Here is an 8,963-nt window from a genome sequence, read left to right as displayed (position 1 = left end):
TTTACTTTTGTCCTAATTATTTCATTATTAAAAATATATGATGTTTCTTTTTCACTTTTACACTTTAGTTTTGTATAAATGAGGTCTTGCTCTGAATGCATATTAGCATTGTGGGGAAAATGAAAGGATGGTGTCCAAACGACAGGCACGGTCTCTTCACGCTGGATAGATTAACACCTTTCCACTCTTTGGAATTTGTATGCACATTCACAGAGTAATTCTTTCCTCTTAATCATGGAAAGAAGAAAATATGTAGTAAATCTTTACTCTGTAATTTTATCCAACCTGAAAACATAACAGCTACAGAAGTCTTTTACCCTCAACCCTAAACCCCACTTCTATTAAATCCATTTATTCCTGTGCAGTCTCCAGCAGATTTCATTAAGCCGATGTATTTTGCAATAGATATCTCTACATTAGGAAAAGAGACTTTTAATTGACAATGAACCAACCTCAATCTTTCTCTTACTGTGCATACAGGGCAGTGGTGTTTATTTTGATATAACTTGCAGAGATCAACCATAGGCAGAAATAATGGTGGGTAGAGGGATGGGAAAAACCTTTTAGCCAACCCCAAAATAACAGGAACTTCTTATCTTTCTGTAGACATAACTAATGTGGTCAATGAGTGGTGGTGGGTGTCTTGTGTTTTTTTTTTTTTGTTTTTTTTTTTTATTATTCATTGTTTGTGGCAAAAGGTTGCAAGGATATAACCCAGGGTGGAGGTGGTACTCTGACTTCTGAGTGCCACATGTGTTGGATATCATATTGGACAATTGTTCTTTGGATAGTGGTCAAACCCAGTGTGTCAAAGTGCCCAGACCCAGAGGTGATGCTGCTGAGCATAGTCTAAACAATATTACCTCAAGTCACTCTTTCACCTGCAGTTCTGTCTCATGGTAGACTGGAAATACTCCAAACTGCAGCCTGTTGTAGCCACCAACCTCATGATGATGCTTCATACAGATCCTGGTGTATATAATCTGCTTACTTGGCGTATATTGGATGCGGTAGGATCAGGGCCCAATGTTCTGTAGTAAACAACTTGAGCTGGCAGAATGAGCTGCAGACATGTCTGCAGTTCCATGCAGCATCTTATCATGAGTCACTTCTGTTAATGTGTGAAGGAAAAAATCAAGGTCACTGCATCAGAAAATTCCAGGTGACAGTACAGGGTGTACCCACTGTGCTGCTAGTCAAAGTTTTGTAAAATTGGGGGGGGGGGTTGTTTTTTGGTTTGTTTGTTTGGTTTTTTTTAAGTCAAACACTTTCTTTACTAGTAAGAAGTGAGCAGCAAGGTAATTTAGATGGTGTGACCCTTGTTCTGTTACTGTTTCAGAATGAGAAAGAAAAGGCTTAGAACTCATACTAACATAAGGGTATCAATTTTGCTGTAGCTACTGTGAAAAAGAATATTACTTGTCAGCTTCAGCACTATTTTGATAATACTATTGATACAATTATTGTAGGGGGTGAAAATTTTATGGGTAAAGCCAAGTGGCTTATAAACTAGCTGGTAACATATTAAAAAACATTTTAAAATGCTCTTTTCATGTTCACGTCTTTGAGCTGTGAGACGAAAAAAATGAGGCAGAAATACTACCTGCTAATTTTCCTTTGTTTAGTAATTGTAGTATAGTATAGACTATGGCATATGTACAAACTCCCAGCAAATAGTCAGGACTGTTTTTGTTGTTTCAGACTTTACTACCTTTAAAGGTAATAGTTGTTTTAAATATTTGATTTTAAAACTATCTACAGTGAACTTAAACTTTTTATCACATTCTGTAATTGAAAGCATATTGTTCATGAACTGAAAACCATTCCACTACCTTTTCCATTGTGAAGAGTATTTTTTTAATTTAAGAATTGTATAACAGGGACCTAATATTTTAAGAGTTCCATATATTTGGTGTGGTGTTGATTTGAGTATGTAAAGGCTTTGCTTCTTCAATTAAAGTCTCAGCAAGAGTTGACTCATCTGTATATTGACAAAAGATTTTTATCACTAGTGCAAGATACTGTAGGAGACTTGAAAATACTTGAAGATATTGTACATGTACTTCTCATCTTTGTAGTTCTTTATTCCTTTTATACGTAGAGACTAGTTGTTAATCTAATCAAGATGCAGCATCAATTATGGTAAAAATCATATATTTTACTACATGGAGAATACACTGGAATGTTTTTTAAGGGTGGGCATAGAAGTTTACATTACGGTGACTGAGATCAGGAAACCCTGGTACTGTACTCCTTTTTTGTAACAGGTCAGTTGAGCATTAACTGTAACTTGAAAGTATGAAGCAGTTTTACGGATGTAGCTTATTTGCTGAATTGCAATAAAACTCTCTTCTAACATGAGAAACAGCATTAAATTACTGTGCCCTTTTCAGTAGCCTGGTGCGGCGGGGAGGGGAGAATCATCATCTCCTTTCTGCACTTTGTAAATGCAAGTATGCACAGCTCCATATGTTGTCCCAGTGATAGGAAGGTCACTTTCATCTTCAGATGCAGTTAGAAAGATTAATATTCTTGCTATATTAATATCCTGTTTTGGGTATCCTATAGGAACTAAATAATTAAACCATGATAACTTGCTTAAAATGTTTCTCTGCACAATTTCTGAGCATTTTAGAAACAAGTTGTTCATCTCCCACATGAATTATTCTCCCAAATTACAGTAGCAGTCAAATGAAAAAACAGTATTCTAATGCAGTAATGTGCCCCTCACTGCCAATCCTGGCTAGAGATGGGACTGAAGTACAAAGTTCTCTTCTAGAATCAATCTTCCTTTGTGCCTGGGGATATTTTGTATCCAGGGAGTTTGAAATACCACTGTCTCTAACATGAACTCCAGTTTCCCTCTGATGCATGCTTTCTTACCCTTCTTTCTCGCTTTGGGCCTTCAGTCCAAGCCTCCAGGAGCTTCTGTTGCTTACAGTTGGGATTACAGTCCTGCTCTCAATTAATTAGCCAGGGATCCAGGCAAGTACGCTAGCTTTCATTTCTCTTTATTTTTTGCCACATGATGATATGAGGCTGATTCAGTAAAACAGCTTGATGATTGATAGGAAAAGCACAGGCCTCTGTAGGATATACAGTGTATTTTGATTTAAAAGTAAGTTTTTAAGATGGGAAAGCAGGACATTGCCTCTGTGCTATCAGTCTTTATAGCATCTTCTGATGCTCCATCTGTATATTCATTATCTGAGCGCCTACATTTTTGCTTTTGACCAAAATTACCCAGACAAGCTGTCCATCTCTCATGCCTCTTGTTGTCATCCTAAACTGGTCAATCCTGGCAGACAGTATACCTATCCCACCCATAAAATACCTGTCAACCATGTCTTGTATCTGATCTCCAGGTCAGACCCGAATATGATTTATAACCATCAATTGCACAAGAAGAAATTTCACCTGTTTTTGATGAACTATGACCAATAGATTTAATCAACTGCATTTTTACTTGGATACAAGCATACAACTTCCACAATTCACTGAATGTTTGAGTGGAGAATTGCGTAATTCATCTGCACACCGATCATATGTTTCAGGATGGGAATGGGAAACAGATTACTTGCCTGTGATTCTGTCATATTCCTTCTGCTATGCCTTTGAACAACCCAATTCACAAGCAGTGTGAAAATGAAAACAGCCTGAGTTGGCAGCAGCAGCACCACAGCAAATGAGCCAGGCAGTTGACTGGCTGACAAACTTAATGAATTGCCAAAATGAGGCTGCACAAATCAAGCCAATGTTAATTGTTCTATTAAAAGGAACATATTAATTAAAAAAAACGAAACCAAGGTAGTGTCCTACTCTGGTTTGGCTCAGCTCCTTGTGTTCTTTTGGCAGCACAATTTAAAAGGTTTGTGATGTTAAAAATAATGCAGGCAAGAGAATGAACAATGTTAAAACATTTAGAAAATAAAACCTCTGAGGAAGGCAACTAGAAATGGGTTGTATGTGCTGGAGAACCAGGGAGGAGAGCAAACAAGGCATGAGCTATAGGGGGGGAGGTGGGGAATGATACTATAAGCAAACCATGGAGTGGTGATGCTCATTCACATCCACTAGTTGATCCACAACGCTCTTGCAAGGATATTCATCCTTTCATGTCCCAAGCAGAGGTAGTTCAAAATACTGAAATTCATCCCCCTGTTTTGTTGTCTGTGCCATCTCATATCAGCCCTATGCCAGGGAAAATGGAGTCATATGGCAGTTCTGCAGGTGTGCCTCTTCCCAGTCATTCAAAAACAAATTGGCCTTATGTTGCCTGCTGAAAGGCTGTTGTCCCCTTCCCTTCCTTACACCCCAACTTAAAGTGTAGCTGGAGAGCTTCCCATACTTTCTTGACCCATACTTTTCTGCAAGAACTATTCCCATCCCCTGCCCCCAACCATAATGAAAATTTAAGAAGTTGATGAGCAAATTCAAGAGTCCCAATTCTGATCTTTCTCACAGTGGTTTAAGTCAGGGCCAGTGCAGTGAAAACAATAGAATTAAATCTTGCAAGGTCAGAATCTAGCCCCATGAATGTTTATGAAGCTCTAGAAATGCATTTATTATACTTTTTTTTTTTTCTAAATCTTATGCATTTTTTCTTTCTTTCTAAGATAAAATCAGCCCAGCACATGTGAGGAGTTACTCTATCAGAACCCATTGTCTAAAAATGCAGTTTTAAGATTCAATAGACTGTTCTAATGGTTAGGAAGGAGAAATTGTTACAAATTAGGAAAAGTAGATGGACTAGAATATTAAGATATTACAGCAACACTGCTGCTTGTTGAATATGAGAGCAATATTCATTATTTGGAAGCACTGCATTGTGGAGTTTGAGATTATTTCTGGCTAAGTGTTTCTAACAGTAGGGCTGCGGGGGGGGGCAGACATTTCAAGCTCTCTCCCTGGGGAAAAAAAAATCTCTCTACTTCAGATGGCTTGAACCAAACATGATACACTATTTAACCTGGGAATTATATGTAGACTGAGGTGTCATGCAGTTTCTCTTCAGTGGGTGAAAATTTCAGGGAAATAAACCTCTTGTGAAAGGGCTTAACTAGATGGCGCTGTTGAACTGATACTGAGTCAAATCAGCAAAAGTGAAAAAATTGTACATTTCAGCCTTCACCATGCATGACAAGCTGCTAAAGACTGATTTGGGTGGAGCTGTTGGATAGTAATGACCTTAGAAAAGATTAACCCTTCACTGATGTTCTTGAATCTTTCTATAATGACGCTCTGCTCTGCAAGCAGAGGCAGTATAAAAAGTAGCGGGACCCAGCGAGAGACTTGGCCAGAAGGACTGCTGGCACCACAGTGCTTTTCTTTGTACCTCATCAAAGCCATCTCTGTAGAAAAGAATGTTTGTTGATCTTGATTTATTAATGTTGCAGCAGAAGGATCCAGATTTCTGGGCAAACTCATGATTCACTTGAGAACTGATGGGTTTGAACATTACGCTTAATAATGTCATTTAAGGATCTCCTTGCATCACTGCCCTAGAGTACGTCACGGCCTTACACTTTACACTGTGAACCTGGGAAATATTTATCAGTAATAGTGCTAGGTGAATTTGGAGCAGTGGTATGTTCAGGGCAGTAGGGGCTGGAAGATGGAATGATAAGTATCTTCCCCACCCAGCTTCCCCTGGTTGCCCCCCCCCCCACTGCTCAGGGTGTGGCACTGGCAGTGGCAGGAGTTGGGCAGGCAAGTTAATGCTTCCTTGCCTGCCCCCTGGCACAGACAGTCCAGGCAGCCATGAGTAGATGGGGGTGGTGGGGGGGGGGTAGTTAATGGGGATATAAGGTACTGGAAGGGCAGGATCCAAGCCAATGGGCAGCCATGTAGCCTGGAGCTGGGTTAATATGGATCAGAGAGAATCCTGCTCTGGAGTGGTGTAACTTTGAGTTGCCTAATGAGTGCTTAAAACCACTTAAAGCATTAATGTACGGACAGCCCAGGGGTTAAGAGCTCTAGGAGCCACCCAAAATGACCATGTAACAAGGCCCTTATTAACTGGTGACTTCGAATATCTTTATCGGATCATTACAAATGTGAGTGCTGCATAAAGCAGACCACTGATTAACTTTAACTTTACTAGAAAAATAACATTTTTATTCCTGTTGAAAGGCAATCTGTGTTCTTGGAGCTAACTCATGAAGACAGATTAAATTGAAGTATATGAAATGAGGGTGCCAAATTCAGTAGGTATAACATCCATTGACTTCAGGGGCAATGGCATTTCTTTGTTCCAGAACCAAATTTACCTTAGGGTTATGTCAACTTTTAAGAACAGCCAAAGAGATTCTTAGTTACACTAAGCCCTTGTTTGCTCTGCTCTGGTAGTGAGAGTCTAGATCACATAAGCATTTATACTCCTGGATGGCTCTTTACACTGCAAACACAAAAATTCAGTTCTTCTCAATGTATACTATTGACTTCAAGAGAAGCAGGCACTATGTATGTTAAATTGCAAATCCCAACTCCTATTACTGAAGCTGTTCTGCTACGTTTCAATCTATTATCTCTCTTTAGTAATTGGGAAATGTTCAGACTCTATGATGATGGATATTGGTGCAAAATCCTTTAGAAGATAATCAAGCAGCAAAGACCATGCTTATCGATACTTGATATGTGCACATAGGTTTGCTAAGCTTGGATATCCTTGGTGACAAAAGCCATGTAAGAACTTAGATGCACAGAGTGTTATACACACAAAAAGCTTTGCAAAAATGAAATACTGGATGGAAGATATTCCCTTTGGTTACCCTTTATCCTCCTATTCTTGCTTTTTTTCAAGTACAAGTACTGTCTTTATTTGAATCAAAGATGTGGCTCTTTCCCCACATTCAGCATGGGGGTGGGGAACCCTTTGTCTTGGATCTGAGAACAAGGAGGGGAAAGCTGCCGGGGGGGGGCAGTTGCTGTAGTTCTGACTCTGGCCCTGATCTAGGTTTGGGGTCAGAGCTGCAAGAGCCACCTGTCTGAACTCTCTGTGTGGGGTAGATGGAAGACCAGCAGAGGAGCAGGAATGGGGGGGAGGCAGCGGGGGTGCAGGCACAGCAGGGGGGGCAGGTAGGAGGCAGCCCAGGGACAGCAGAGGAGCAGCTGGCAATAGGGGCAATGGGCAGGAATCAGGCTTCTTGTGCCCTCCCCCCTCCCTGCTGCTGCTTTCCCTGCTGTAGCAGTGCAGGGAATTAATTTAATACAATCCTCCAATAATTGTTTCTATACATGGAAAATAATAACACATGTATACATTTTCCATGTGTAGAAACTAATTATTGGAGGGTTGTCTTAAATTCAAAATTATCTTGGATTCAGATAAATATTGTATCTTCTCTTTGATTGTGTTACCCACAGGTTCCTCCAAAACATACTGTGCCCTCTTGGAGTTGTATTAGTTTTCAAGTACTGAATTGTCAGTCTCCTAGTGTACAGAAGGCAATCAACTTTGGACTAAAATGTAAACAGCAGTGAAATGTCCAGGTGGATTTCCCTAACCAAGTGCTCAGCAGCTATTAAACACAAATGATCTCACATGGAATAGAGAGCACAACATGATTATTTTTATTCCACATTTCTAGACAACTAAATCTGTACCTAGGAGCAAGCTTTTATTTTTTTGACTAAGTAATGTCAGCAACTAGTTTCAGGCATTCCTATAACTGTTTAAGAACTTAGAGAAATTAACCCACTGTAGTGGTATTATACATTTAGTTGGGGAAGGATAGAGCCAGGGTCTAAGTCTGTGACCAGCAGCCTCACTAAAGAATCCCGTTTATATCCGAAGGATGAACTCAATATTCTATGACTGTAATAACAACGTGATAGTCACAGGAGACTTAGCCCATATGTACACGTGTTGAGAAAATTAATGATTCCGTTTCAGGATTAAAACCCCATGTGTGGCAAGTATCTAACAATTTGGGAATTGATTTTTCAGATGAGTATAAAATACCCATGGAGGTGGGTCTACTCGGATGCTAGGGCAGTGTATGAGTACCGTAGTCATTGACCCATAATGCTACCTTTAAAGATTTAAAAAAAAAAAAAAAAAGTCTTGCAGCTTCTTACTTTCAGAGCAGCTACTCTAAACACAGTTTATTACTTTAGATCTCACACTTTCTGGAAGTCCATTCATAGCACCTAATGAAATAAACTGTTGGCTATAAAAGCTGAGGCTATTCTCAGCAAGTTAGTCTAACTGCTACCCTGTCCTGCTTTCTCCTTGACTTCAGGCTAACATGGCTAGTTCTCTTTTGCTCCTTTTTTTGGAGGAACTCTGTTCCTCCCATTCTCTTTTCAGTTCCTAAAGATCTGAATTTTCTGAACTTCTACATTCCAACAGAATGTGTTTCACCCCCAGTATTTTCATTTCACTAGGGACTTATTGTGACTCTGTATGAAAGTTTAAAACCGCCTAAGCCAAAGATGATGGAGACTGGCATGAGTTGAGTTCAGAACTTCAAATCTGATTTGTGTCCATAAAGATAAGTTGAAAAGGATATGCATAAGAGAAATACCCCGTCATTGCTTCTTGACAACCAGCATAGTATTACATTATACTTACTTTCCTTGGTAAAGCATTTTAAGAACCATGAATGAGAAGTTCTGCATAAAAACAGAGTTGTTGTTAATAACAAAAGCAAATAATAATGAACTAAGATATTATGTATTTTCTTAGGACGTAAGAAATGCCATAGTGGGTCAGATGAAATGGTCCACCTAGTCCAGTATCCTGCCTCTGACAGAGGCAGTGGTGAATGCTATAGGGAAACCATTGAACTGGATAGATCTAGCATGATGTATTCCCTATTCTTTACCTTCCCTAGCATCCACTATTATTGGTTTAAAGATGCCAGAGAAAATATCTCCAACCATTCTCTTCGATGACTATTAATAGATCTAGTATCCATGAATCTGTTTAGTTCCTTTTTGAACCCAGCCATGCTATCTAC

The sequence above is a fragment of the Crocodylus siamensis genome, chromosome 2 (assembly GCF_052110815.1).
Source record: "Crocodylus siamensis isolate JL-2025a chromosome 2, ASM5211081v1, whole genome shotgun sequence".
Taxonomy (NCBI): domain Eukaryota; kingdom Metazoa; phylum Chordata; order Crocodylia; family Crocodylidae; genus Crocodylus; species Crocodylus siamensis.
This window is presented reverse-complemented; position numbering follows the sequence as displayed.